General features: G+C 48.5%; 1 protein-coding gene across 1 annotated transcript in view; it reads right to left on the bottom strand.

The window, feature by feature from the left end:
* LOC138301836 (transmembrane channel-like protein 2-A) overlaps positions 1-27424 on the bottom strand; it is a 536847-nt gene that overhangs the window by 140152 nt on the left and 369271 nt on the right. The window lies entirely within an intron of this gene.

Below are 27424 nucleotides of genomic sequence, written 5' to 3'. Positions count from 1 at the left end.
TGGAAGAGGAAGCGATTCCCCTTCCAGCCCTGCCCTGGGGAAGCCCTTGGAGGGAGAGCTAGCACTTCCCCCGAGGGTCAGTCCCAGGACGTAATGGTTACGTCCGGGGCACCTGAGCGTCACGCCACTGGACATAACCATTACGTCCGTGGCAGCGAACCAGTTAACTTGTTTATAGTTTAATTTTATTGGTTGGTTTGGTTTAGTTTGAATTTTTTTAACAGTTGATATGTTTGGTGAACATCAATTTATATTTCATTTATTTTGTATTATTAATAGTTGTTTTAAAGGAATATATATTTCTTTATTTTTATATTTATAGTATATTTTTGTTTGTGTGTTAATATCTCTATAATCACTTATTTTATGTTAACCAAGTGTATTTTAGTGGTACTGAATAAATAAATATATTTTTGTTTAATATATTTTATTATAATTATAGTTGTTAATGATAAGCGTAGGATTTATTTGAAGCAAATATGTTAAAGTAAAATAGGTATTTTGGTGTTTAACTGGTAATTTCTTAGTGATTTACGTGATATTTTGGCCTACAATGTTATGGGTCTTGTTATTTGCATATTCAGAAGTGACCATATTTGTGTTTCCGATATTTGTGTTATCAATATTTGTATAAATAGGTGTTTTTGATCGCGATATTTGTGTTGTCATTATTAGTGGGTTATTTAGTAAAGTACATGGAGGCAATATTTTTGTCCTCAAATTTGTTGAATCTAAATTATGCCACTGATCCAGTAGCAGGGAAAGTTGACTGGAACCAAGCTACCTGATGGCTGCCTTTTTTTCAGAAGAACCTACTGTATGTCATGGAGAGATGACACATGGCAGAAGATCAGACAGCACTCAAGAGATCCAACATGAGAAGGAGATCTGAACAGGGAAAACTGATGATGGGCCTCAAGTGCACAAGAACGGATTGGCTAGAAGAGTTCACAGGAAAAAGGATCCTCTAACCACAGTGCCTGAAGTGTCAGTTCCTTGGGACATCCTGATGCCTTCGCAATACAACTAAATGCCTCAGACTCTTTCTGTGTGCCTGGCACACCTGCATCACTTCCAGTCCTCCAAATCGTTTTAGACAATCTGCTTCCATCACCATTGCTCAATCATTGTTAATTCACAATTCCAGCTGTGCTGCGCAGTTCACTAGAGGACAAATCATGAAAACAACCACTCACCTTTAACATCCTCATCACACAGGACTTCCAGGATACAAAATCCTGTAGACTAGCATGATCACTGGCAGACCATTTTCTTGCTCATGTATGCAAGAATATCCTCATTCCTCATTGATAGCTCTTCATGCTAATCCACTCAGAAGTAGCAGCAACCCCTTGAATAAAGGTCTCTTCTCAAAAGACTTTCTAAAGCAAAGAAGCCTTCAAACAAAGGCTTCCTCTAATTTCTGGCCAATAACCAACTGTTTCGGGGTAAAAAAGATTGAAAGCTGAGCGTAAAGGCAAATAGCTACATTCGTTGAAGGAACTAACCTTCGTTTAGGTTACCAAAACAGATTCCGGTATGGCTATGGCAGAAAAGAAGCACTGACTTTCACACATGATGATTTAAACACTACAGTGGATTCAAAGGGAGTACCAACATGCCTATTACTTGACCTCTGCCTTGCATTTGATTCTGTTCATGCCTACAGGGTCTTGGAATTAGACAAATCTTCTTAAAAATACTTTGGCCCTCATTATGACATTTGCGGTAAATTCCGCTTACCGCCACGCTGACAGCCGCCAACATACTGCCGCAGTGGCAGATATCTGTTCACCACACACACCAATCCGACAGAATACAGCCACATACACAAATGCGCTGGCCCAAAGGTCAGTGATAAAGTGGCGGTCCCAAAACCCATACCGTTATGCCAACAAAACAAAATCACATTATGACCCACGAATCACCATGGTGGACATTCAACAACGGTAAATCATTGGCGGTAGATACCGCCGCACTCAGAATGGACACCCCCATGCAAAACAACAGCACATTGGGCAATACCAAATACACACACCTGACACCCATACACACACCACACCCACACCACTATAAAACACACACCCACATTACCCACAGCCTCTTTCTAACACCAATTGCCACCAAAAGACTGAGAAGAGCACAGAGACAACTAAATACACACACCACTTACACCCATACACCCCTCACGCACTCCACATCACACACCCACCACATTACCCAAAACACCCTCACCAACACACATCACACAACACCCATGGCACCACAAATGCACCCCCGTTTCACTGAGGAGGAGCTAAGGGTCATGGTGGAGGAAGCTGTCAGGGTACAGCCACAGCTCTTTGGAGCACAGGTACAGCAAATATCCATAGCAAGGAAGATGGAGCTATGGTGGAGAATCGTGGACAGGGTCAACGCCATGGGGCAGCACCAAAGAACAAGGAACGACATCAGGAAGAGGTGGAACGTACGTTCCAAAGCAGCAAGGCACCAGCTCGCCATTCAGAGGACTGGCGGTAGACCCGCACCTCCTCCCCCACAGCTCACAGCATGGGAGGAGCAAGTACTGGCATTAATGCATCCTGAGAGACTTGTTGGAGTAGCCAGAGGACTGGACACTGGTAAGGCAACATTCACTAATCATCATCCCCCCAAACCTGCATGCCATCTCACACCCATACCCTCACTCCCATCACTCCACTCCAACCCACACACTGCACCTACACATCTCACTAACCCCAATGCCAAGCACTGCATGCCATACAAATGCATGGACACAACTCCCAGCCCTGCATGGACACCCATCACTAAAGCATGCACAGCATAGGGAAACTAACAATCTGACAATACATCACCATACAAAAGCAAAAGATGGTAGGGCAACACCAACAGTAGAGAGGAAGCCAGAGCTGTGCAATAAGTCACACACATGAAGCATAATATATCACTTACATCCCCACAGGAACCCCAGCCAATGTCAGCGGAGAGGAGGTGCCACCAATATCCAGTCCCCCAACAGAAGAGGCCCCCAGTGATGACAGCAACTCTGAACTTCTGGATCTTGAGGACCTACTTGGCCCATCAGGGACCACTGGACAGCCGGTCACCCAAGCACAATCACAGACCACCACAGAGCCTCCCCCATCAGGATCCAACACCACAGAACCCACCCAGTGTACCCAAACCTCTGTCCCCAGGACACGTCAATCAGCAGTTTGCCCACCTGTACAGGGACCCCAGGCCACACCTCACCCCCAAGACAATCAGGGACCTGGGGTCAGTGGCACTGGGCACACCGTTCAGGGGACAGGGGCACAGGCCAACAGGGACACTAGGAGGACTGCTGTGCACCAGGGGGAGGACAGGACCAGGGAACCCACTGTCCATGAGGCACTATCCGAGATCATGGGAGCCTACCAACATTCCCAGGACACGATGGGCCAGATCCTTGACAACGTGCAGGAGAACAGGCGGCTGCAGGAGGGACAGTAGCATGGAATCAGGTAGAACTTGCAGGCCATTACCACCACCCTTATCTCCATAGCGGGGTGCTGGCAGACATGGCCAACATCATGAGGGAGGCAACAGCACACCAGCGGGCCCTTACAACTAGCCAGTCAACTAAACAGCCCTCCACTTCCACTGCCGCTAGACGGCAGGAGGCCCTGCCACAGGACCCACAGGCCACCAGCACCCCTCCCCCTTCAAAAGGTTAACCACCCGCAAACGTTCCCTGCAAACCAGACAGAAGGCACAGACACTTGCCAAGACCACCGCCAGGAAATGAGACTCTCCTGATTGTCCCCGTTGTGTCCCACTCAGTCACCTTGTCCTCCTTGAACTGCCATTGCTCCCCTTGGACACTGCACCTGTGCTACAAACAGACTGGAACAATACCCTAGACTTTCCACAATCATCACCCCATTCCATTGCACTTTCCCCTCAATTACTTAGCACACATTAAACACCCTTGGACAAAACTCGACTAGTAGTATTTCATGTATTGTAAATTTGTATTGATGGTAACAGCTACATCCATTACAAATGAACGGTACATTGTGAGAGCATAGAAAGAATGGCCTGTAGCTGGCTGTAGTGATCATATCAGGACATTGTTGTCATATCACCAACATCTGTAAAATGATAATCCATAGGTGACAGTAAGTAGAGGTAAAAAGTGGGCAATGCCACCATGCCACAGCCACACAGAATACACCAATAGTCATAGAAATGTGAAGTTGCACTGTCTCACATGTGTGACATTGGAAGAACTGACGGATAACTTATGTTCTGTTGTCCACATCCTCACCCTCTGCCTCCTCATCCTTTCTGTCCTCAGGGTCCACTGCTGCCACAGGGGCATCTCCAGTATTCTTCTCCTGCAGAAAAGGTACATGGCGCCTGAGGGCCAGGTTGTGCAACATGCAGCATGCCACTACTATCTGGCAGACCTTCTCAGGTGAGTAGCATAGGGACCCACCTGTCAGATGGAGGCACTGAACCTGGCCTTCAGAAGACTGAAGGTCCTCTCAATGATCCTTCTGATTTGCCCATGTGCTTCATTATAATATTCTTCAGCCCTTGTCCTGGCATTCCTCACAGGGGTCGGCAGCCACAATAGGTTTGGGTAGCCAGAGTCACATGCAGGTATTGAGGGTTAACATTTAGCCACACACTATCCTATTAGGTTAACATCAGAGGCATACATTAACATACACAGGATGGGGACCAAAGCTCACCTATAAGCCACACCCTGTGCCATCACAAATGGGATGTTGCTATTCCTTAGGAGAAAGGCATCATGCACCGACCCAGGATAATTAGCATTGACGAGGAAGATATACTGGTCCGCCAGGAACACCATCTGCACATATATGGAGTGGAAACTTGCGATTCCTGTACACCTGTTCATTCTGGCGGGGGGACAAACACAATATGTGTTCTATCAATTGCACCAATAATACTGGGGATATGCCCCATTGCATAGAACCCTGCCTTCACAGTGGCTAAAACTTCCACCTGGAGGAAAGCTATGTAGCTGCACATGTCTTTTACCAAGGCAGACAACACACTTGCCAGCACAATTGAGAACACTGGCCATGACATTCCTCCTGCCAAGCCCACTGGAAAGCACCAGTTGCCAGGAAATGGAGCACTGATTGAACTTGCAAAATAGGGGGGATCCCAGTGGCATGAGGGATAGCTGATATCAGGTCAGGATCCAATTGGGCACAGAGCTCTGAGTTTGTGGCCCTGTCCAGTCTAAAGGTGAGTATAATGTGCCTGTTCTCCAGTGTAGCTAAGTCCACCAGTGGTCCGTACACGGGGGTATGTCTCCATCTCCTATTCATGCGCAGCAGAAGGTATCTAAGGGACACAAGAGTGAGTAGGCTGTCACAATTTGAATAACTAAACCACAACAGTGATCCACATCGTGCAATTATGTATTGGGAAAGTGTAAATTTCTATGTATGTGTCTATTTATCCTGAGATGCAGCAATAAACGATAAGCCTGTTCACCCCCCCCCCCCGAAATGGCGACCGCCTATCCTGTGTGGAGGGACAGGTGGAAGTGAGGTAATTCCGCTGACGTTGGGCGTTGTGGTTCTTCTGCGGTCGGGAACTTCTGTGGAATTCCTCATTGAATAATATTGGGCCCTATGGAGTACAGTGGGCAATGGGGATGTAAGCCGGCGGTGACAGTGTACACCGCTGTTGACGTGACTGCCCTTTTCTAAATCATTCCTCACTTGTTTCCTGACCTTCAACAGGAGAGGACCTATACTGCATATGCTGCTGTGACCTGTGTGTGGAACCTACCAAGGCCCGTGTGACTGCAGAAAGGGCCCCAGCCTTCACTTCGGAGGAGTTGGAGCGACTGGTGGATGGGGTCCTACCCCGGTACGGACTACTGTATGGGCCTCCAGACCAACAGGTGAATACACTGTGGGCACGATGCATGTGGCATGGATGCATGGAGATGCGTGTGAAGGCATTGTGTGAGGGTGGATGGGTGTATTGTCTGTTGGTGGTGTACTTTTTGTGCAATGACCAATGTGTGTGCCAATGGTGATGGAAACAGGTATGGTGGGCCATGTGTGTGACAGGCTGGGCTGTTAGTTTAATGGTGTTCTCCTGTCTTTCTTGGCTCTGTAGGTCAGAGCCCATCAAAAGAAGGGAACATGGCATGCCATCACCAAGGACGTGCGGACCCTGGGGGTATATGGCAGGTGGAGCACCCAGTGTTGGAAACGGTGGGAGGACCTGAGACGCTGGGTTTGGCCTCCCAATGAGGAAGGGTGCCCGTCGGACCCTGACCCCCCTGATGACCCGCATAATAGCAGTGGCCTACCCTGAGATGGATGGGCGCTTGACGGAATCACAGCAGCCACAAGGGGGGGAGTACAGGGGGTATCATTATATCTTTTGGCTGGTGGGGTGGTATCTGGGTGGTGGTTGTGTGTTAGTGGGAGCCCCTAAGGCCAGGCCAGACATAGCAGCGTGGGCCTTCTGAAGGGTAATGGTTGCATGTCAAATACAGGTGACCTAGCTTGTTAGTAGTCACTTTCAGGCAGGGCATTGTGGGCCCCAGGTGTGCTGCAGTTGGCGGTGTGTGCTCCTCATCATGCCTTGGTGACTAGCCATATCACTGGTAGTGCAATGCATATTGCGTTGGCCTGTTCACTGTGTGTGAGGGTGCTGTGTATGCCAACGGTGGTGTTGGTGCAGTAACTGACCCAATGTTTCCTTTTCCTCTCTTACCCCCTTTTTTGTTCTGTCATCCTGTCCCTGTGTTCATTAGCATCATCTAGCGGAGAAGCAGGGGCACCGGTGACAGAGGGAGCTGCATCCCACGTGACCCTGGAGGCAGAGTCCACCGACGCCGAGGGAACCAGTGGGAGGGAGGGTGAGGGGAGCATCATGGCGGAGTCAGGAGGAGACGACACTGACTCAGATATCTCCTCCGATGGGAGCTCCCTGGTGGTGGCAGACACCTCTGGAACCACCCCAGCTGCAGGTACGGCCGCCACCACCTGTATCAGCACAGCCCTCCCAGTGTCCCCTAAGCGAGTTGCCCGAGCCTGCTCACCCAGGATGGTGGGCATCTCCTTCACCTCAGGCCCTCCCCAGTGAGCCCTACTGCAGTGAGTGAGGAGGCTATTGACCTCCTGAGATCCATCTCTGTAGGGCAGTCAACCATTGTGAATGCCATCCAGGAGCTGGCATCCCAGATGTAGCAATGCAATGCATTCCTGGAGGGCATTCACAGTGGATTGGTGGTCCAACAGAGATTGATTCAGACTCTGGCCTCCTCTCTGATGGCAGCCATTGTCCCTGTTTCTACTGTCCCCCCCCAACTACCACTTCCCAGTCCCATTCTCCTCAACTCCAACCCATCCCAAGCACACATACAGATGAGCATGCACACAAGGAAACACACAAGAGTGGCAGAGGCAAACACAAGCACCACACTTCATCCCACAGGCACTCACACAAACACCATACAGTTGCAGACACAACAACATCCACTGCCTCCACTGTCTCCTTCTCCTCCTCCTTCACCTCCCTCCCACTGATGTCCACACTCACACCTGCATGCACTACATCTACATCCACTATCAGCATCACCACACCAAGCAGAACACACACCACACTGACAGACAACTCCACAACAACCATGCATGGGTCCCCTGTGTCCTCTCCCACCGTGTCTGTCCCCCCTCCTAAGGGACACAAACGCGAGCATTCACACATCCAACAGCCACCCACCTCTCATCAGCATACAGTCCATGTACCTGCACCCAAGTCCAGCAGACATACACCTCCAACAACTACTCCCTCATCCTCCACTCCCATTACTCCTCCCTCCTCCCACCCCACTGTCCCTAAAAAGCTTTTCCTTTCCCAAATTGACCTCTTCCATACCCCTCCCCGCCGTCTTGCACGTATGGGCAGGGTACCAAGGACACAGCCCAGCACCTCAGCCAAACAGTCCACGGGGACAGTGGTAGCATCCCCTGCTCATGGTGGTAAGGATACCAGACTTCCAACACAGAAGGGGAAGGCACCAGCACCACCAGGGATGAAGGAGAAGGGGACTGCACCACCAGGGAAGAGTGTGAAGAGTCCTGCATCACCAGGGAAGAGTGTAAAGGGGCCTGCACCACCTGTGAAGAAGGGGTCTGCACCAGCTGTATAGAAGGGGAAGGAGCCTGCACCACCAGGCAGAGAGGGGAAGGAGCCAGCACCACCAGGCAGAGAAGGGAAGAGCCCATCCACCCCTGCCAGGAAGGGTAAGGGATCCACAACCAATGGACAGGAGGAGACGAGGCACTATATTCCAGCAGAAGCTGTCAGGCTAACACCGCCAACACCACCAGCTGTCACGGGGCCCCCACCTCCAGCTGTGGAAGTGCAGCCAGGAGAGAGTGCAGGGGCTGCCCAGAGGGCTCCTCCAACCACCACCACAATGCAGCCATCATGGAGTGCAGGGCTGCCCAGTAGGCTCCTCCAACCACCACCACAATGGGGCCATCGGACAGTGCAGGAGCTGCCCAGGAGGCTCCTGCAACCACCACCACAATGCAGCCATCTGACAGTGCAGGGGCTGTCCAGGAGGCTCCTCCAACCACCGCCACAATGCAGCCATCATGCAGTGCAGGGGCTGCCCAGGAGGCTCCTCCAACCACCACCACAGTGCAGCCATCACCGCCAGTGGATGCCATCTAGGCCACCCTCCAGGGGCTGCTGTGCGGGCTGCACCCTCCAGAACAAGTGGCCAAGTCACCCACTTCAGAAACTGTGGCCTTGCACTCCCCAGGACAAAGCAATGGGCATGTTGCCCCCTCCAGAACCAGTGGGCAAGTCACCCACTTGAGAAACTGTGGCCTTGCACTCCCCAGGACAAAGCAATGGGCATGTTGCCTCATCCAGAACCAGTGGGCAAGTCACCCACTTCAGAGACTGTGGCCTTGCACTCCCCAGGACAAAGCAATGGGCATGTTTTCCCATCCAGAACCAGTGGGGACGTTCCTGTATTCGCCCCCCACCCTCCTGAGGTGTCTTCCCACTTGCAAAATGATGCCCCTGCAGTGTTCTCTCCGGCTGTGTCAGGATATAGGTTGGGCCTTGGACTGTACCCTGTGGCTTTGGGTGCCCTCATGACTTTGGAATGGGCATTGGCCCTTTATGGACATTTGTATTTGGTTTGTGTGGTGGGTTTTGCTATGCTAAAACATTGTCGTTACTCCAGCATTGTGGTTCGTGTTTTATTATGCTGTGTGCCGTGTGTCGTGTGCCACTGGTTTATGTGTGCAGGTGGTTGTGTGTATGGTGTGTGTGTGTCGGGTGTGTGTTGTGTGTGTGTGTGCGTGTGTCACTCTCGTTTTCCTCCCACCCTCCCTTGTGTGCTAGGCTGCTGTACTCACCGTCTTCATCAGCGTTGGTGTTCCAGGTGGAGCATGACTTAGAAGATCATTGGTAAAATTGCAGTCCGGGTTCCATGGCGGTGTGGTTCTTCCCTGTGTCTCCAATGGTGAGTCCTTTCACTTCTGAGTTCTGTTTCCATCAGGCCTTAGTTGGCGCTGGTACCACCCTGGAAAAGGTGGTGGTTTCATCTGTCTTCATATGGTGGGCGGTACTTTGTCTTCCGCCTGGCTGTTGTTGGCTGCCGCCGTTGTGACTGTTTCCGGCGTGGCTGTTGGTGTGGTACATTGACTGTCTATTGGAGTTGTCACCGCCATGGTCATAATTTGGCAGTACTTACTGCCAGGCTGTTGGTGGTATCATCGCCACTTTATCACTCACCGTCAGGGTGATAATGAGGGCCTTTGTGTCTGTAGTTAGCTAGACCTCTACCATTGAGACTGGCACCTCTGCCCATAATACTCCCTAAAAGGCAACATTATTTGCCAGCATGTCAATAACAGCCAGATGCATTCCTGCATGGATGTGGCTTGATATGCTACATATATGAGAACTACTCAATGTGGCATGCTAATAATAACTATTGGATTATTTTTAGTATTGCACAGGTGTGTGGAAGTGCATTTATAGGCAACAATTTTACAAACTCATTAGCACACAATGAACTCAGGAAGAAGGAATGGTATTTTTGGAATTAAACCTGTGATTTACCAATCTCATACCCAAACTAAACATGTGGTAAGCCACTAAGTAGTCCTTAATTTGTAAAACAATAAATGTAGGGGCCCAAAGTTTGGCTCAGGAGCCCAGCAGTTTTAAGTGTCAGGAGAGCCAAGTAGCAAGACTGCCCAAGGGTTATTCTATTGTGTGTCACCTTCATCCACCAACAGGAACTCCCTGCTGCTTTATCTCACTCTTGCAGGTTCTTTTTTGTCTTTGCTTTCTCTCTTTGTTACACTTTGTCCATCGTTCTGGTCCTCCTTTTCCTCTTTTGAGTTTTTCTCTCTCTTTTTCTGTAACAATGAGGAAAAATAAGTGTGGATCCCTATAAATAAGGGCAAGTGGGCTTCATCTGCAACCACTGGTTCAAATTAAACACCGCCACTAAGCCTAATATTTTGAGACCTATACATGGGGCAGTCTCACCCATGAATATTTGGAAGTTCCAATCGGGTAAACTGATTTGTACCTTCAGTAATCAATGGAACAGTAGCATGTTTTCGGACTTGTAATGATAAATATTTTGAAAGCAAATAGTCCTGCTACAGAAGGGATTGGTGAATTGATAAATAGGGTGTTGTCTTGAAATAACTTTGAGAAAACTTGTCTAATGCGTTTTTGAATCCTAAAGAAGACCACTCAGAAGTCCACTCAAGAATAGTGTCATGTATTCATTAATTTGACATATATGCCTTGGTTTTCATAGAGTAGTCATTATTTTTTGTGTTTATCTCTTAGGTGTTCTATTTTGTTGGTGCTGATGACCCAATACCCTAAACTGGGTCAAAACATGAACAATACTGTAACCAAGCAAACTATTGATAAAAGGGCACAGATTTATTATAATCCATTTGTTAAATGGATAACCATTTGGTTGTTGTTGTATGGGACACATACATTTATGTCGCTTTTTCTGTTATGTGTATGTATTACATGTTATCATTCTTCATGGTTCCTTATTTGATGTGGTACACTGTGCACATGATTTGTTTATATCAGAAAGATTTTTTTGCATTAATTACTTTGTCTACTCTTTGTCTACTCTTTATCATACATTAGGCCTTGAACAGTAGGATTGTACATCCATTGTTGCCTTGCATTATTCTACACTCAAATATATCACTAATAAGAACAGTTGTTTCACCAAAAACTTTCTAAAAGTGACATTTTCAGAATTTCACCTTCAAATATGAATTTATCATTAAAGGAGATTTTAAATTACAATTAATTTGAGCCCAAACCTCGTATCCTTATTTGTTCCCAATCAGAACATTGCACTTATTAAATGTAATAGGGTAACTCTATGTTATCCAATTGGAGATATAGGCCTTAAAGTAGTAAAAAAACAAATGTAGGAGTTTTTCAATACCAAGACATGTAAAACGTGTGTCCTAGTGTTTAAATACAATGCACCCGGCCCTGTGGGCTGTTTAGGATCTTTCTTAGGGGTAACTTAAAAAGGAAGCGTTAGTCCTGGCAAAAGGTTTGTTTTGCCAAGGTGAATGGGCAGTTTTAAAACTGCACTTCAGGCTGCAATGGCAGGCCCTGGACATGGTTTAAAGGGCTGCTTAAGTGGTTGCCACAATGGGGATTAATAGTAGCATTTAATTGACATGCCCTAGGAACATGTAATGCCATATATTAGGGACTAAATTAAATGTGCCAATCAAGTGTACGCCGATTTTACCATGTTTTAGGGAGAGACAAACATTTTAGCACTGGTTAGCAGAGCAAAAGAGTCCTGAGGTCAACAAAACTAATTCAGAAAAACAGCATGGTTGAAGATAAAACATTTGGTGGTGAACCTGCAGAGAGGGCTAAGTCTATCAGTTACTTGCCATGGCTCTGGATACCAGAACCTTTAAAACGCTTATAGTGCTTTCTCCTGTCTGGCATCCTGAGAGTACATTTTTTAATTTTGCACTTGTAATCAAGTGACTATTCTATGCCACGAGACAAATGGCAATTTCCATGTCTCATTGAAAAAGCTCTGAGATTATACTATGCTGCACTGTTTTATAAAATCATGCTATTGCTGTTTTATCTTGTTTATATTGGCACAGCTGGGTTCTGCTATATCAGTCTCAATATCTGCATGTACTCTACTGAGATGAAATGTAATATGCTGTATATAACTCTTACTGTTTATATCACAACTTGGTTTCACCCTCTCCTCTCCATTCCCTTTTATTTCCCTCTCCTCTTCATTTTATGCCTATTCCATTTTTATCTGGATCAAATATCAGGAAATTGTGTAAATGTGTTTTTCCTTGTCTTTGGGGGAAAAGCGGTGGATCTTATTTGTACAAAATGTAAGGGAAAATACTACACACCGGAGATTCGTACCTTTAAATGTGTCCTTTTCACTAAATGTTTTAATTCTTTATTTTCCTATGTCTGTTTACTGGTTTATACTGAAAAGTTTAATAAATAAATATTGCCAAAAAAAAAAACTATACACACTTGCATAATGCATAAAGTCAAGGTTTCCTTATATTGTGAAATTTGGAAATTTCACTTCGAAAATGTAGATTATGCTTAGGCCTAGAGTTGACTGACAGAAAAACAAATATCACGATTCCAGCCAGCCACTCCAGAAATGTGGCTATCCAATCACTCAACAGGCAAATAGTGGGTATGGCAAAGAAAGAAAGAAATGCCGACATGCTGGCAAGACTCAGGTGAATTCACATGGCAAACAGTGAGTATCTATAAAAGAGGTATTGAAAGGTTAGGGGCTGTGCCAAGTGAGTAAGGCAGTGTACTGGATTCCAATGGTTGCATACCTTCGTCTCTAGCTCAGCTCTACGAGGTTTGCTTTCCCACTCACCGGTGACACGAGTGAATTTAGCTTAATACACCAGAGCTTGAATGTGTAAGACATGTTTTTGTAGCCCCACAGAACATCCCCAATACATATTTGAAGTGGTGATAACACTTTTCCGTGACTAGCAGTCCTAAAACAGAGACCCATGGACACCGTGGGAATCAGAAACAACCCTTTTTCATTTTGTTCAATCAGACACATGCAAGATATTCTAAGAAAGACACTTTCACTAGAAAGTGCATTTTCAACAGGTGTACCCTGTTGCTCAACACCTGTGAAATAACCAAACAGAATACAATTAAAAGAGCACAAATGCCAACTGTGTACAAGAAAAACAGACTGAACATTGCTACCAAGGTTAAAATGTCATGCAAAAGGCTAACACTCTAAATCCTACTTCTACGCACTGCACTAGGAGAGCATGGAGAGTAGAATACCTTGTAACTAGATTTTCCTAGGGAGAATGAGTGCACTGTATACCTGTTTACAGTAAAGTGCTGTACTTAACAGGAGTCAAGCACTCTGTGCTACCTGCAAAAGGAAACACGTGTCACATCAGCTCCTCCCTGACCTGGTATCAGCTTTCAGAAGAAAGTGCGGTACAGCAGCATCTCTGGCAAGCAATGTTGTCTCTGGCGTTATTTTGCTCATGATAATCTAGGGTGAATCACCTCACCTGACAATTTTGATACAACCAATGGGTATCAAGGCACTAGTCTAAGACACACTATTTTAAACAAAAAGAGTATAATGTTACAATTCAGATTACATTGGATTTGGCTATTGTTCATATTCAACTTTAAATTTGAGAGTACAAGGCACTTGTTCGAGACTGATATTGCATCAGGTGTCTTGCTGATGTCTATTCTTAAGGACTTGACACTTTCAGAGTTACTGAAAATTAAGGCAACATCTGCATCAAAGGCAGGCATGATGATGAAGCCTTATATCTTTATGTCACCCCTGACTTGAACGTCTGAACTGTGATGTTATATGGGTGGAGAAATATATGGGAATGTATTAAATTTATACATCAAGAATAATGGGAGAAAGTTGTGCATGAATTCATTTCTTTAAGCCTTGCATATTTCAAGAAATATAATATAAAAGCATTATAATGAGGTGGCGTGGCCCAAATGGCAACCAAGTTGGACGCTCTTTAAGTGATCTACTCCCCAGGCTCATAATTAATCCTACTCTAGCCTCACCAATGCCACCGCTGCTGTGCTAAATTGCATGTCTGACTCCCTAGTAGATAGGGGTTGACGAAGAGGGATGCAGATGGCCCCAAATCCCATCTGCAGTGCTGACACAGCTCCTGCGGGCAGCTACCTATGATGGGTCATCTGGCGAAGTAAGTTGATGCAGGTGTAATGTCAGAGGGCTGAACTCGCCCGGATATTAGTGGACTGGAAGGTTCTGCCAGTGCTGCATTGTGAGGGGTGGAGGGCCTGAAGTGCAGCTGGAGCCCGGCTTGGCCCTGTGAGCTCTGAATTCTTCCCCGTGACAGGAGTCTGGCTACATGCGTGCTGACTTTGGAGACAACAGCTGGGAGACCGCTGTTCTAACAGACACCTGAGTCACCGGTGAGACTGCGCTGGCGGAGAAGGATTTACCCTAGGAGAAACCACAAACCACACATGCCTGGTTGGCACCCCTGGTGGTTGGAGTCCGATTGAGAATGGTGACTGGAGGTGGGGCACTTAGGTGCAGTGGAGCCCAAGTTAAAGGAGCAGCTCGAAAGAGGGAGGCCATCGGGCCTGACTGTGCCACCTGGTTGGGCGGATACCAAGCCTGAGTTGCCATGGACTTTGTAAGGCCCCAAATCACCCCCTGACCAGTGGGTAGTGTGGGCCCCAGAGAAGTGGGGGCCCACTGGGGACCTGATTGCCTGGACCAGTCCAATTCTGTGTTCAGAGGCTGGGATCCGCTTGCTGAACTTTGGGAATGAGCAGACCATGCAGCATGCCCGATGGGGGTCACGGGAGGTGAGTGCTGCCACAAAACTCAAAAGATTCTGCCCCGACATGGAGGAAGTCAGAGTTCAGGGTGAGACGCCTACTTCCAACTCACAAGTGAGGTCACACTGGGCAGGTCACACCCACGAGGTGTACTCTTTCCACCATCCCCCCTGCGGAGTCCCATTAGGGGGCTCAAAGGGGTCTGCAGGATGAAACTGACTGAGGGCTGGAGCTGTGCTTTGGGGTATGGGCATCTGGAATGCTTTGTATCCTGATGGTACCATGCACTGCACTGGGAGAACTTGCATGGCCTTGATCTTCTTGCTGAAGTGTGGGAGCCTATTATACCAGGTCCGGGTGATTGGTGAGCTTTGAATCCCACGCCACAGCGATGCAGGAAGTGAGTTTGAACAGGGGCTCCCCCTGCCCTGAGGTGGTGACAGGGTAGCCCAAGGTAAGACTGTCAGCCACTACGAAACAACTGGTGGGCTGAGTACAGATCTGGCCAGTCCTAGGCCTCTGTTATTTTCTCCCCACCATTAGATCCTTTGCTCCTACACGTAACAGTAAGCCATAGTTGAAGAAACCTACTATACTTCAGAGACGTTCTTTCGGGTACTGCATTGCCGGGTGGGGGCCCTAGCATGCTGGGGCACACCAGGTGGAGTATTTGTGTTGGGAAGATGGCCAAAGATAAGGAGCCCAAGCCCCCTCACCAGAGGTGAATGGACTGTTACACAAAAGTAGTTACTCCTCTGGCAGAGGATGCTCTGCATACTATGCCTGGTAATGCTGTCCTTCTCCTGGTAATACAGTCTTCCCGAGAGGCCATGGAGGGGACAGTGGGAGAGGTATGTTCAGAGGCCTTCCTCCTGTGCCAGAACCTCTGTAATGTGGCAGAAAGGGTCACCTCAGCTGAAACCAGGATTTCCAAACTAGAAGATATGATCCGGGGCCCCTGCAGGGAGGTGACACCAAGGAAGTGGTTTGAAGGCTGGAGGAACCTCAAAACCATGCCCAGAGGAATAGCCTGAGGTTTGTGGGGTTTCCTGAGGAGGTCGAGGACCCCCATATGGTGCAGTATCTAGACAGGTTGTTGAGGCACATCCTGCCTCAAGACATATTCAGCCCCTGCTTTATTAAAGAAATGGTGCATCGAGCACTAGGGGGCAGACCTCTGACAGGAACCAACCCTCCTGGGACCTGTGATAGCACTCTTCTTTAATTTCCAAGATTGGGACATGGTCCTCACTCTAGTGTGCAGAATGGGGGCCATTATTACTTTTAACAGCAAAAGAGTCTTAAAATCTTTTGTAAACAGTAAAAACACTGTTAGCATTGAAAAGTACCCAGGTAGCGTCAAAATAACACGCACAGGCGAGTGTGCATCGAAAAAGGATAGCGATGCGTCAATTTCTCACACGCAAGCGAGACCGTGCATCATTTCTTACCCTCTGGTCAGGTTGGGGTGCGTCGTTTTAGCTTAGGGGGGCAGGGACAGACATGTCAGCTGCTTAGTGGTCTTACCAGGGAACACACATATATTACCTTGTCATTGGAGTCATGGCAGATACCCATTGCTTAAACAATGTGCACCCACCTCTGGTGATAATGGTGGGCACTGAACCATTAGACACCAGGACCCTCACAGTCCTATCTTGGAACTTTAATGGACTGGGAGATAAAGTCATGAGAGACTTGGTGGCCCAATACATCAAACGACTGCAACCAGATGTGGTACGTCTACAAGAAATCCATCTTCCGGGGACGCAGTGCAGATTTCTGAGGAGAGATGTCCACACCACACTGATACATGTAGGATATACATCGGGATCCAAAGTGGCGGCCATACTGGTTAGACAGAATCCTCCCTTCCGCGCAGTGAAACAGTGGACAGAGCCATACAACGGGTATGTGAGAGTGAAAGGACTCTGGGCACGAACCAATGTTACTTTTATCAGAGCGTCTGCATCTTTTAGGCTACAGGCCTCATGCTAGAAAAACTTGCTGGATGCAAACTTGCTGGATGCAAACTCCCTGCTTCACATTTTAGGAGGGGATTTAACAATGTCATAGCACTAGAACTGGATAAGACAGAGACAGAAGGGATGGCCACACCTACTACCTCACTTTCACACTTCGTCACGAAACTTGGCCTTTTGGACTTGTGGGGATGCATGCACCACACCAACAGAAGATACTTATATTTCTCTAGGGCCCACAGAGTGTTTTCTTTGTTGAATTACATTCTTGCCCCAGCCAGTGAGCTGGGTACCATACAGTAGGCAGAATACCTGGCCCAGGGACTTTATGACCATTCTTCTCTACTAGTGAAATTGGGTGGCCAGTGTCATAGTGGGGGAGGGGGTGGGCTGGAAACTCAATGCATGGGATTTGCAGGACAAGGATGTGGCCATCAGGCTACATGTAGACTCTGAGCTCTACTTTAAAGAAATTGAAGGCTCAGTTATATCCAAAGTGGTGTTATGGGAAGCATGTAGGATGGCTCTTCATGAAGGTACCCAGAACCTGATTGTCCAAAAGAAGAGGAAGGCAGTAGGGGCCCTGGAGCAGCTGGAGTGCAGTTTTCTGGAGCTCAGGGAGACCTAGGACCTGAGCTAGATTCCCACAGACTTAGGCAGTAGAAACTAAATATTGAGATATGATAAGGATGAAGCTATCACTGGGGCCTTTGCCCGCTATTAAGAGGAGTTTATGAAACTAGGCCACTGTAGGATGGGTCACTGTTAGAAATGGGGTCTTTGGTTGGCAGTCAGGTTACCCCCTGTCCAAGCAAGAACCCTCACTCCAGTCAGGGTAAAGGAGAATCACCCTCAGTTAACCCCCGCTCACCCCCTTAGTAGCTTGGCACAAGCAGGCAGGCTTATCTTCAGAGTCTAGGTGTAATGTATTTGTACCAACACACACAGTAACTCAGTGAAAACATTACAAAATGACACAATACAGGTTTAGAAAAATAGGAAATATTTATCTAAACAAAACAAGACCAAAACAACAAAAATCCAACAAACAAATTATTACTTTTAACAGCAAAAGAGTCTTAAAATCTTTTGTAAACAGTAAAAACACTGTTAGCATTGAAAAGTACCTGGGTAGCGTCAAAATAACACGCACGGGCGAGTGTGCATCGAAAAAGGTTAGCGATGGGCCAATTTCTCACCCGCAAGCGAGACCGTGCATCATTTCTTACCCTCCGGTCAGGTTGGCGTGTGCCGTTTTTCCTCTCCGCAGGAGAGCGATGCATCAATCTGGGCAAGCACTTGGGTTTGCGCAGGCATTGTGTTGTTTTTCCACACACAGCAAGGTTTGTGTCGAAAATCCTGCCACACGGTATCAGCTAATTCGCGATGTGTGGGTTACGATGTTACCAGCCTCCGTTAGTGGTGTTGTGTGTCGTTTCTCGAGCCACATGCATCGATTTTCCAGCTGCGCTGTAGGCAGAGCATCGATTTCAGCCGCGAAGCTGGCGGCGCATTGTTTTTTCAGCCGCGTATCGGAGATTGCGTCGGAAATTTCCCTGCACAACAGTCTGTCCATGGATTTTCAATCTTGCTCTGCCAGCTTCACCTGTCAAGGTCCCAGGAATTGGATAGGGCACCACCTGGCAGCGCAGGAGTCTCAGCAGAGAGTCCAGGTGCTGGCAGGTAAAGTCTTTGATGGACCTGAGACTTCAACAACAGGAGGCAAGCTCAGGACAAGCCCTTGGAGATTTCCTCACAAGCAGGAATGCACAACAAAGTCCAGTCATAATCCCCTTTCACCAGGCAGAAGCAGCAACTGCAGGATAGCTCCACAAACCAGTCACAGACAGGCAGGGCAGCATTTCTCCTCAGCTCTTCAGCTCTCCTGCAGGCAGAGGTTCCTCTTGATGTCCATAAGTGTTCTAAAGTCTGATGTTTTAGGTGCCCTTTTTATGCCCAATTTCGGCCTTTGAAGTAGGCTTACTTCAAAGGAAAACCTCTCTTGTTTGTGAAATTCTACCTTGCCCAGGCCAGGCCCTAGACACACACCAGGGGATTGGAGACTGCATTGTGTGAGGGCAGGCACAGCCCTTCCAGGTGTGAGTGACCACTCCTCCCCTCCCTCCTTGCACAGATGGCTCATCAGGATATGTAGGCTACACCCCAGCTCCCTTTGTGTCACTGTCTAGAGAGAGGTGCAAACAGCCCAACTGTCAAACTGACCCAGACAGGGAATCCACAAACAGGCAGTCACAGAATGGTTTAAGCAAGAAAATGCTCACTTTCTAAAAGTGGCATTTTTAAACCCACAATCATAAAATCAACTTTACTAAAAGATGTATTTTTAAATTTTGAGCTCAGGGACCCCAAACTCCACATATCTATCCGCTCCCAAAGGGACCCTACGCTTTAATTATTTTAAAGGCAGCCCCCATGTTAACCTATGAGAGGGACAGATCTTGCAACATTGGAAACCGATTGGCAGTATTTCACAGTTAGGACATTAAAAAACAAATTAGTATATGTCCTATCTTGAACATACACTGCACCCTGCCCATGGGGCTACCTAGCACCTACTTTAGGGGTGTCTTACATGTAAGAAAAGGGAAGGTTTAAGCCAGGCATGTGGGTACACTTGCCAAGTCGAATTGGCAGTTTAAAACTGCACACACAGACACTGAAGTGGCAGGTCTGAGCCATGTTTACAGGGCTACTAAGGTGGGTGGCACAACCAGGGCTGCAGGCCCACTAGTAGCATTTGATTTACAGGCCCTGGGCACCTCTAATGCACTGTACTAGGGACTTACCAGTAAATCAAATATGTCAATCATGGAAATCCAATTACATACACATTTTATGTAGGAGCACTAGCACTGGATGGTAGTGGTAAAGTGCCCAGAGGAACAAAAACAGCAGAAACAGATCCCAGCACACATCACAACCAGGGAAACAGAGGCAAAAGGTTAGGGGAGACCACGCCAAGGATGCCAAGTCTAACACGTGTCCCCCCAGCTGAAAGTGGGGAGCAACTACCCAGCCTCATGGGAGTTCTCATCACTAAGGCGGAAGAATCTGGACAAACCATCAGCATTGGAGTGTTCTGTGCCAGGGCAGTGTTCCACCATAAGGTCCATCCCCTGTAGGGAAATGGACCACCTCAACAGTTTTGGATTCTCACCCCTCATCTGCATTAACCATCTGAGGGCCCTGTGGTCCGTCTGAACTCAGAAGTGAGTTCCAAACAAGTAGGGTCTTAGCTTCTTCAGCGCCCAGACCACAGCAAAATCTTCACATTCTTTAGCACTCCACCTACGTTCTCTGGGAAGTAACCTTCTGCTAATGAAGGCTGTAGGTTGATCTAGGCCCTCTTCATTAAGCTGTGAGAGTACTGCTCCTATACCATGATCTGAGGTGTCTGTTTGCACAACAAACTCCTTGTAGTAGTCAGGTGCCTTCAGCACAGGTGCTGTGCACATGGCAACCTTCAGGGCATCAAAAGCAGTCTGGCAAGTCTCTGTCCAGATCACCTTCTTTGGTTACTTCTTAGAAGTCAACTCAGTCAAGGGGGTAACAATGGTACCATACCCCTTGACAAACCTCCTGTAGTAGCCAGTGAGGCCTAAAAAGGCTCTCACCTTAATCTGGGTCTTGAGAGGTTCCCAAGCCAGAATGGTGTCAATTTTTTACTGTAGGCGTGCCACCTGGCCACTCCCCACCTGGTGTCTCAAGTACACCACAGAACCCTGCCCTCTTTGGCACTTGCTTTCCTTAATAGTGAGGCCTGCCTTTTGCATGGCCTCCAACATTCTGCAGAGGTGTTGCAGATGTTCCTCCCATGTGGAAGTGAAGACAGCAATGTCATCCAGGTAGGCGCCACTAAACTCATCTAGCCCAGCCAACACCTGGTTGACCAACCTCTGAAAGTTGGCAGGGACATTTTTCATCCCAAATGGCATCACCTTAAACTGAAAGTGCCCATCTCGGGTAGAAAATGCAGAACTCTCCTTTACCCAGACGTTAAATCAAATGTGCTGAGGTAGGTGGCAGCTCCTAACCGATCTATGAGCTCATCAGCTCGGGATGGGGTGTGCATCAGTCTTACTGACCGCATTGAGTCCCCAGTAGTCCACACAGAACAGGAGTTCTGGAGTGGCACCAGGTGCAGCAGCCTTTGGGACCAATACCACAGGGCTGGCCCAAGGACTGCTGGAATGCTCAATTAACCCTAGGGTTAACATTTTGGATACCTCATCCTTAATGCTAGCCCTGACCCTGTCAGTCACCCTATAAACATTCTGTTTAATGGGTGTACTGTCCCCAGTGTCCACTTCATGTGTGCACAAGTGTGTGACCCCTGGGATCAAGGAAAACAGCAAGGTGAACTGTCCCAACACCTGGCAACAGTCCCTCTGATGCTCTGCAGTCAGGGAGAGGGAGAGGATCACTCCCTCCGCAGACCCATATTTCTCTCCTGCAGACAGGAGGTCAGGAGGAGGATCACTCTCCTCCTCCACCCTTAAAGGGTTCCTGGAAGTCTGCAAGTCCAGCAGGTAGGTGACTTCACTCTTGAGCTCCACCACTTCAAATGGCCCAGTCCACTTGTCTTGGAGTGTTTTAGGCTCCACTGATGCCATCACCCACACTTTCTGACCAGGTTGAAACTCGACCAGAGTAGCATTCCGGTCATACCACTGTTTCATATCCTCATGGCTTGCTTCTAGGTTCTCCTGTGTGAGACCCCTGAAGTGGGCAGTCTGGTTTCTCAGAGCCAGCATGTAGCTGAATACATCCTGAGGGGGTTTACTAGGAGCTTTTTCCAAAGCCTGCTTCACCGGACTTAGAGCTTCCCTCACAGGGTGGCCATAAATCTACTCAAACGGACTAAAACCAAGTCTCTTTTGAGGCACCTCCCTGTAAGCGAACAGAAGGCATGGCAAGAGGACGTCCCATTTCCAGGACAGGCCCGTGAGCATGCCTTTCAAGGTGTGGTTGAATCTCCCAACCAGACTATTGCTTTGGGGGTGGTAAGGTGTGGTGAACTTGTAGGTTACCCCACACACCTTCCACAGAGACTTCCTATTTGTTGATATGAAGTTGGTACTCCTATCGGACACCACTTCCTTGGGGAACCCCATGTGGGTAAAAACTCCCATAAAGGCACGGCCCACCACAGGGGCAGTGATTGATCTTGAAGGAAGGGCTTCTAGATACTGGGTGGCATGGTCCACCAAGACCAGGGTAAACCTATTGGACAGGGCTAACTTGGGGTCCAGAGGCCCCACAATGTCAATACCAACCCTTTCAAAGGGGGTACTAGCTACAGGAAAAGGATGGAGGGGAGCCTTACATTTCCCCCTACTCTTGCCATTTGCCTGGCAAGTTTACAATGAGCATCAGAATGCTTGTGTATCAGGGGCCAATAGAAGTAGGTAACAAGCCGCTCATAGGTCTTGTCCTGCCCCAAATGTCCTGCCAAAGCCACATCTTGAGCCAACCCCAGTAGGAAGGCCCTAAGGCACTGGCGAACCACCAGCACACGGGATGACCCAGGCTCAGGAACCTTAGGTTTAATATACAGGAAGCTGTCTTCTAAGTAGATCAGGTGAGATCCTGACTCTTTGCCAGCGGCCTGGTCTGCAGCCTTCTGCCACAAGCCCTCAAGAGCAGGGCATGTCTTCTGTGCCTCACAGAATGCCTCCTTGGTGGGCCCCCCTTCCTGCTGCCACTGCGCCAGCTCAGGGACATCCCCCAGTTCAGCCACCTGTTCCCCTGTAGGCTCTGGGGCGTCACCCTCAGGCTCCGCCTCCTCCTGGACCGTGGAACTTCTGGGGCCAGTTTCCTGTGCCCCTTGCACTTCCTCTTTTTGGCGGTCCCCTGGGCCACTGTTTCAGGCTTCAGGGGCTCTTCACCACCCTGACGGGCTGCCACTGACCTGGTGGATATGCATACCAACCCAGGCAGACCCAACATCTCTAAGTGTGACCTGTGTTCCACCTCCTACCAAGGGGAATTCTCCAGGTCATTGCCAAGCAAACAATCTACAGGCATGGTTGGACTCACAGCCACCTTCAAGGAACTTGAGACCCCCCCATTCAAAGGGAACCTGTGCCACTCTACACAGGCACTCTGAGTTGTCTACTAAAAGTACTTGGTGAAGTATGCAGGGATCAATCTGCTCTTCAGACACTAGGTGACTCCTCACTGTAGTCACACTGGCTCCTGTGTCTCTCAGAGCCTCCACCGTCTGTCCATTGATGGTCACCCACTGCCTGTAGTTCTTAGTGTTCTCAGGCACTAGGGTTCTCTGGACCATCTCACTGCCCCCAGTGAGACAAGGGTCATCTCAGCTGGCTCCCACCCACCTGGAACCAACTCCTCCCAAAGCGATACACTGGCCAAACCCTGGGACTGTGCACCAGTGGGTGCCAGTGTACTCTTGGGGCATTTGGGGTCCCCCCCTCACATGACCCAATTGGTCACATGCATAACACTTATGTGGGGTACCTCCTGCCACAGGTTTTTCTTTGGAGAACCATGGCTTCTTCTCACTGGGGGGCTGGGAATCCTTACCATGGGAATCAGTTTGGGGCCCTTTAGAGAACTCCCCCTGTTTATGCTTAGGTCCCCCTATCTTCTGAGAGGGACCATGCCCAACTTTGGCATGGTCTCCCCCATACCTCTTTTGAACCCTGGAGCTTCCTGGGGTCAGTCATCTTGCGGTCAATTAGGTGCTGGTGCAGCTCTGAAAAACATAAACTATACAAGTGCTCCCAAGCGATCAAATTCTAAAGCCTCTCAGACGTTGTTACCTTACTGCCCTTCACCCAATCATCCAGTGACCTGAAGAATGAATCAACACGCTCCAACCATGTTTGGGATTCCTTCCTCTTGTAGGACCTGAACTTTTCCTTTTACTGTTCATGAGTGAGACCATATCTTGTGAGTGGGGCATCCTTCATGATAGAGTAGGTGAGCCCCTGAGAATCCCCCAAGGATGTCAGAGTATCCCTCCCCTCTACCTCAAAGTGCTTCCACAGACCCGCCCCCCCAATGAGCTTCAGGGACCAGATTCATATGAGAGCAGACTCATACCCCTTGAACCACAAGTATATGTCATCATCCCTCTTGTAATCCTTCACAAGATCTTTAGGAATGTGCACCCTCCTCTCAGGCTTCACTGTAAAATTGCTGCCTCCATCTTTACTAGACTGGATCCTCTGATCTAACTCCTTCAAGCCAGCAGTCTCTTCTTTTCCTTAATGGCCATCTTTCTCTCCTCCCTCTCCCTCTCCATCTTGAACTTGAACTTTTCCAGCTCCAATTGGTATTTTCTCTCTGCCTGTCTGTCCTGTAACTCTTCAGGGGTCAGACCCCTGAATGACACACTGCTACCTGCCCTGGAGACTCTCTCCCTGGACATAACAGGCACTACCACTATACCATTGCTCCTCCTCCTCCTCTTACTTCTCCTCCTCCTCTGTGTGCCCCTCAGCTTCTTTGGCTGTCACCTAGGCCCTCAGCACCTTTTGCAGCTCCTCCTTCTAGGTGGAACCCTTAATGGGACAGGCAAAATCTTTACAAAACTGCTTTAACTGAGCCACTGTATAGCTCTCTAGTTTTCCTAGATCAAAAGCAGCTCTAGCTGATGCACCTCCAAATTCGGACATGATGAAAAGTCAACAAAGTGCAAAGTTCCAAAGGCAGAAACAAGATCCCAATGAAGTTCAAGATAAGTCAATCAAGGGATCAGCAAAAATTTGAAAGTAGAACAAAAAGAGTCCCACAAAGAAAAAGCAAAAATCACAAGACAAGTAGTATGTGGTCACGTAGTGGTCTGCACTGAAAACAGTAGTGTACACTTAGGCCCTCATTATGACATTGGCGGTAAGTACTGCTGCCCGCCATGCCGACTGCCGCCAAAATACAGCGGCGGAGGCGGTTTACCGCTACCGATATTATGACCAACACATAGCAATCCGTCACTATACAGACACACACACAAGTCCGCCAGCCCAAGATCAGTGATAAACTTGTGGTACCAAAACCCACACCGTTACGCCAACAGAACTACGCCCACAGCATTATGACCCAAGAATCACCACAGCAGACATTCAATTGCGATAAACCGTTGGCGGTATATACCGCTGTGCTCAAAATACACACACACATACAAAACAACACCACATTGGACAATTCAAACTACACACACCTGACACCCCTACACACACCACACCCACACCACTATAAAACACACACTACTCACAACCCTTTATGAATACAAACAATTGACAACTGAATGGGAGACACACCAAGAGCACACACAGAACCAGATCCACAGAACACCATCACCCATACACCATCCACACACCTCACAGCACACACCCCAACAGATCATCCCACATACCCTCACACACACCACACACACTACATCCGTGTCACCACAAAGACATCCCAGGTTCTCAGAGGAGGACCTCAGGGTCATAGTGGAGGAAATAATCGGGGTAGAGCCACAGCTATTTGGATCACAGGTGCAGCAGATATCCATTGCCAGGAAGATGGAGCTATGCCAGAGAATCGCGGACAGGGTCAATGCCGTGGGACAGCACCCCATAACAAGGGATGACATCAGTAAGAGGTGGAACGACCTACGGAAGAAGGTACGTTCCATGGTTGCAAGACACCAGATAGCTGTACAGAGGTCTGGTGGTGGACCACCACCTCATCCTCTACAACTAACAACATGGGAGGAGCTTGGCGATCATGCATCCTGATGGCCTGGCAGGAGTAGCAGGAGGACTGGACTCTGGTAAGTCAACTCTTTCACCCTCCTACCTGCATGCCATCACAAACTCCAACCTCTACCCTCACCCCATCACTCCACTACCTCACATATACCCCACCACCACAACCCACCCATCCCTATAATAAGCCCTGCATGCAACACCAATGCATGGACCCCCATCACAGACCTGCATGGACACCCATCACTAAAGCATGCACATTATAGAGAATTATCTAGCCCACAAGATCACTACTCACACAAGACAAAGCTGGCAGGGCAATCACAACCATATAGGGCAACACACCCATGTACAAGATGTCACATGCAGAAACTATAGCACTGCATTTACATCTCCACAGGTCCCTCACCCAACGTCACCGGAGAGGAGGTTCCAGCAACATCCAGTCCCCCCCCCAGAAGAGTCCCACAGTGATGACAGCAGCTCTGCTCGCCTGGATCAGGATGCCCAACCTGGCCCATCAGGGATCTTCGAACAGTCGGTTACCCAGGCACAGTCCCATACCACCACAGAGGTTCCCCCCTCAGGAAACACCAGCACAGCACCCACCCAGCGGGCCCATACCTCTGTTCCCAGGGTACGCCATTCAGCAGTGTGTCCACCACTATAGGGACCCCAGGCAACCCCACACAGGGGGAGGACAGGCCCAGGGAACTGACTCTCCATGAGGCACTCACCAACATCCTGGAAGTATACCACCATTCCCAGGAGACGATGGGCCAGATACAGGACAAGTTGCAGGACACCAAGTGGCTGCAGGAGGGACAATACCTGGGGATCAGGAAGGACCTGAAAGACATCCACACCACCCTGGTCACCATTGCAGGGGTGCTGGCTGACATGGCCAACACCATGAGGGAGGCAGTGGCACGCCATCAGGCCCCTGACCCTAGCCAAACTGATGAACAGCCCTCCACCTCCGCTGGCACTAGTGGACAGGAGGCCCCTCCACAGGAACAACAGGGCACCAGCACCCCTCCCCCTGCAGGAGAACCACCCCACAAACGGTCCCTGCGATCCAGGAAGAATCCAGAGAACATTGCCAAGACTCCCTCCACGAAATAAGACTCTCCTGATTGTTACCCTTGTGTCCCACTCTGTCACCCTGTCCACCTTGAACTGCCATTGCTCCCCTTCCTATGCCCCGTTGGACAATGCACCTGTGATACAAATAGACTGGACTCTATCCTGGACATTCCTCCATCATCCCCCCCAGCCCATGGACATCCCCTTCTACCTCTTAGCACTTAAATAAACACCCTTCGAAAAATACAAGTATGTCAAATGATCTAACAATGTATTTGTTTAACAAGGTTTAAACACTGCAATACAACTGTACAGTAATGTATACATATGAATGACCTGTAGTTGCCTGCAGTCAACACCCCAGGTCCCAGAGTGGGGCACAGATATCTGAAAATAGAGAAGCCAAAGGGTACAGTAAGTAGCCATGGAAGTGGGAGAATCTGCCTGCCATGTACAATTTCAAATACAAAACTGTCAATGCAAAGTGAAGTTACAGTGTCTTACCTGTGTGTCACTGGAAGTACTGTCGTATAATAGCTGTTCTGTTGTCCTCATCCTCATCCTCTGCCTCCTCATCTTCACTGTCCACAGGGTCCACTACTGCCACACGCCCATCTCCAGCCTCATCCTCCTGCAGAAAAGCCACCTGGGGTCTCAAGGCAAGGTTATGCAACATGCAGC

This window comes from Pleurodeles waltl, chromosome 1_1 (genome assembly GCF_031143425.1).
Source record: "Pleurodeles waltl isolate 20211129_DDA chromosome 1_1, aPleWal1.hap1.20221129, whole genome shotgun sequence".
NCBI lineage: Eukaryota > Metazoa > Chordata > Amphibia > Caudata > Salamandridae > Pleurodeles > Pleurodeles waltl.
This window is presented reverse-complemented; position numbering and strand designations above follow the sequence as displayed.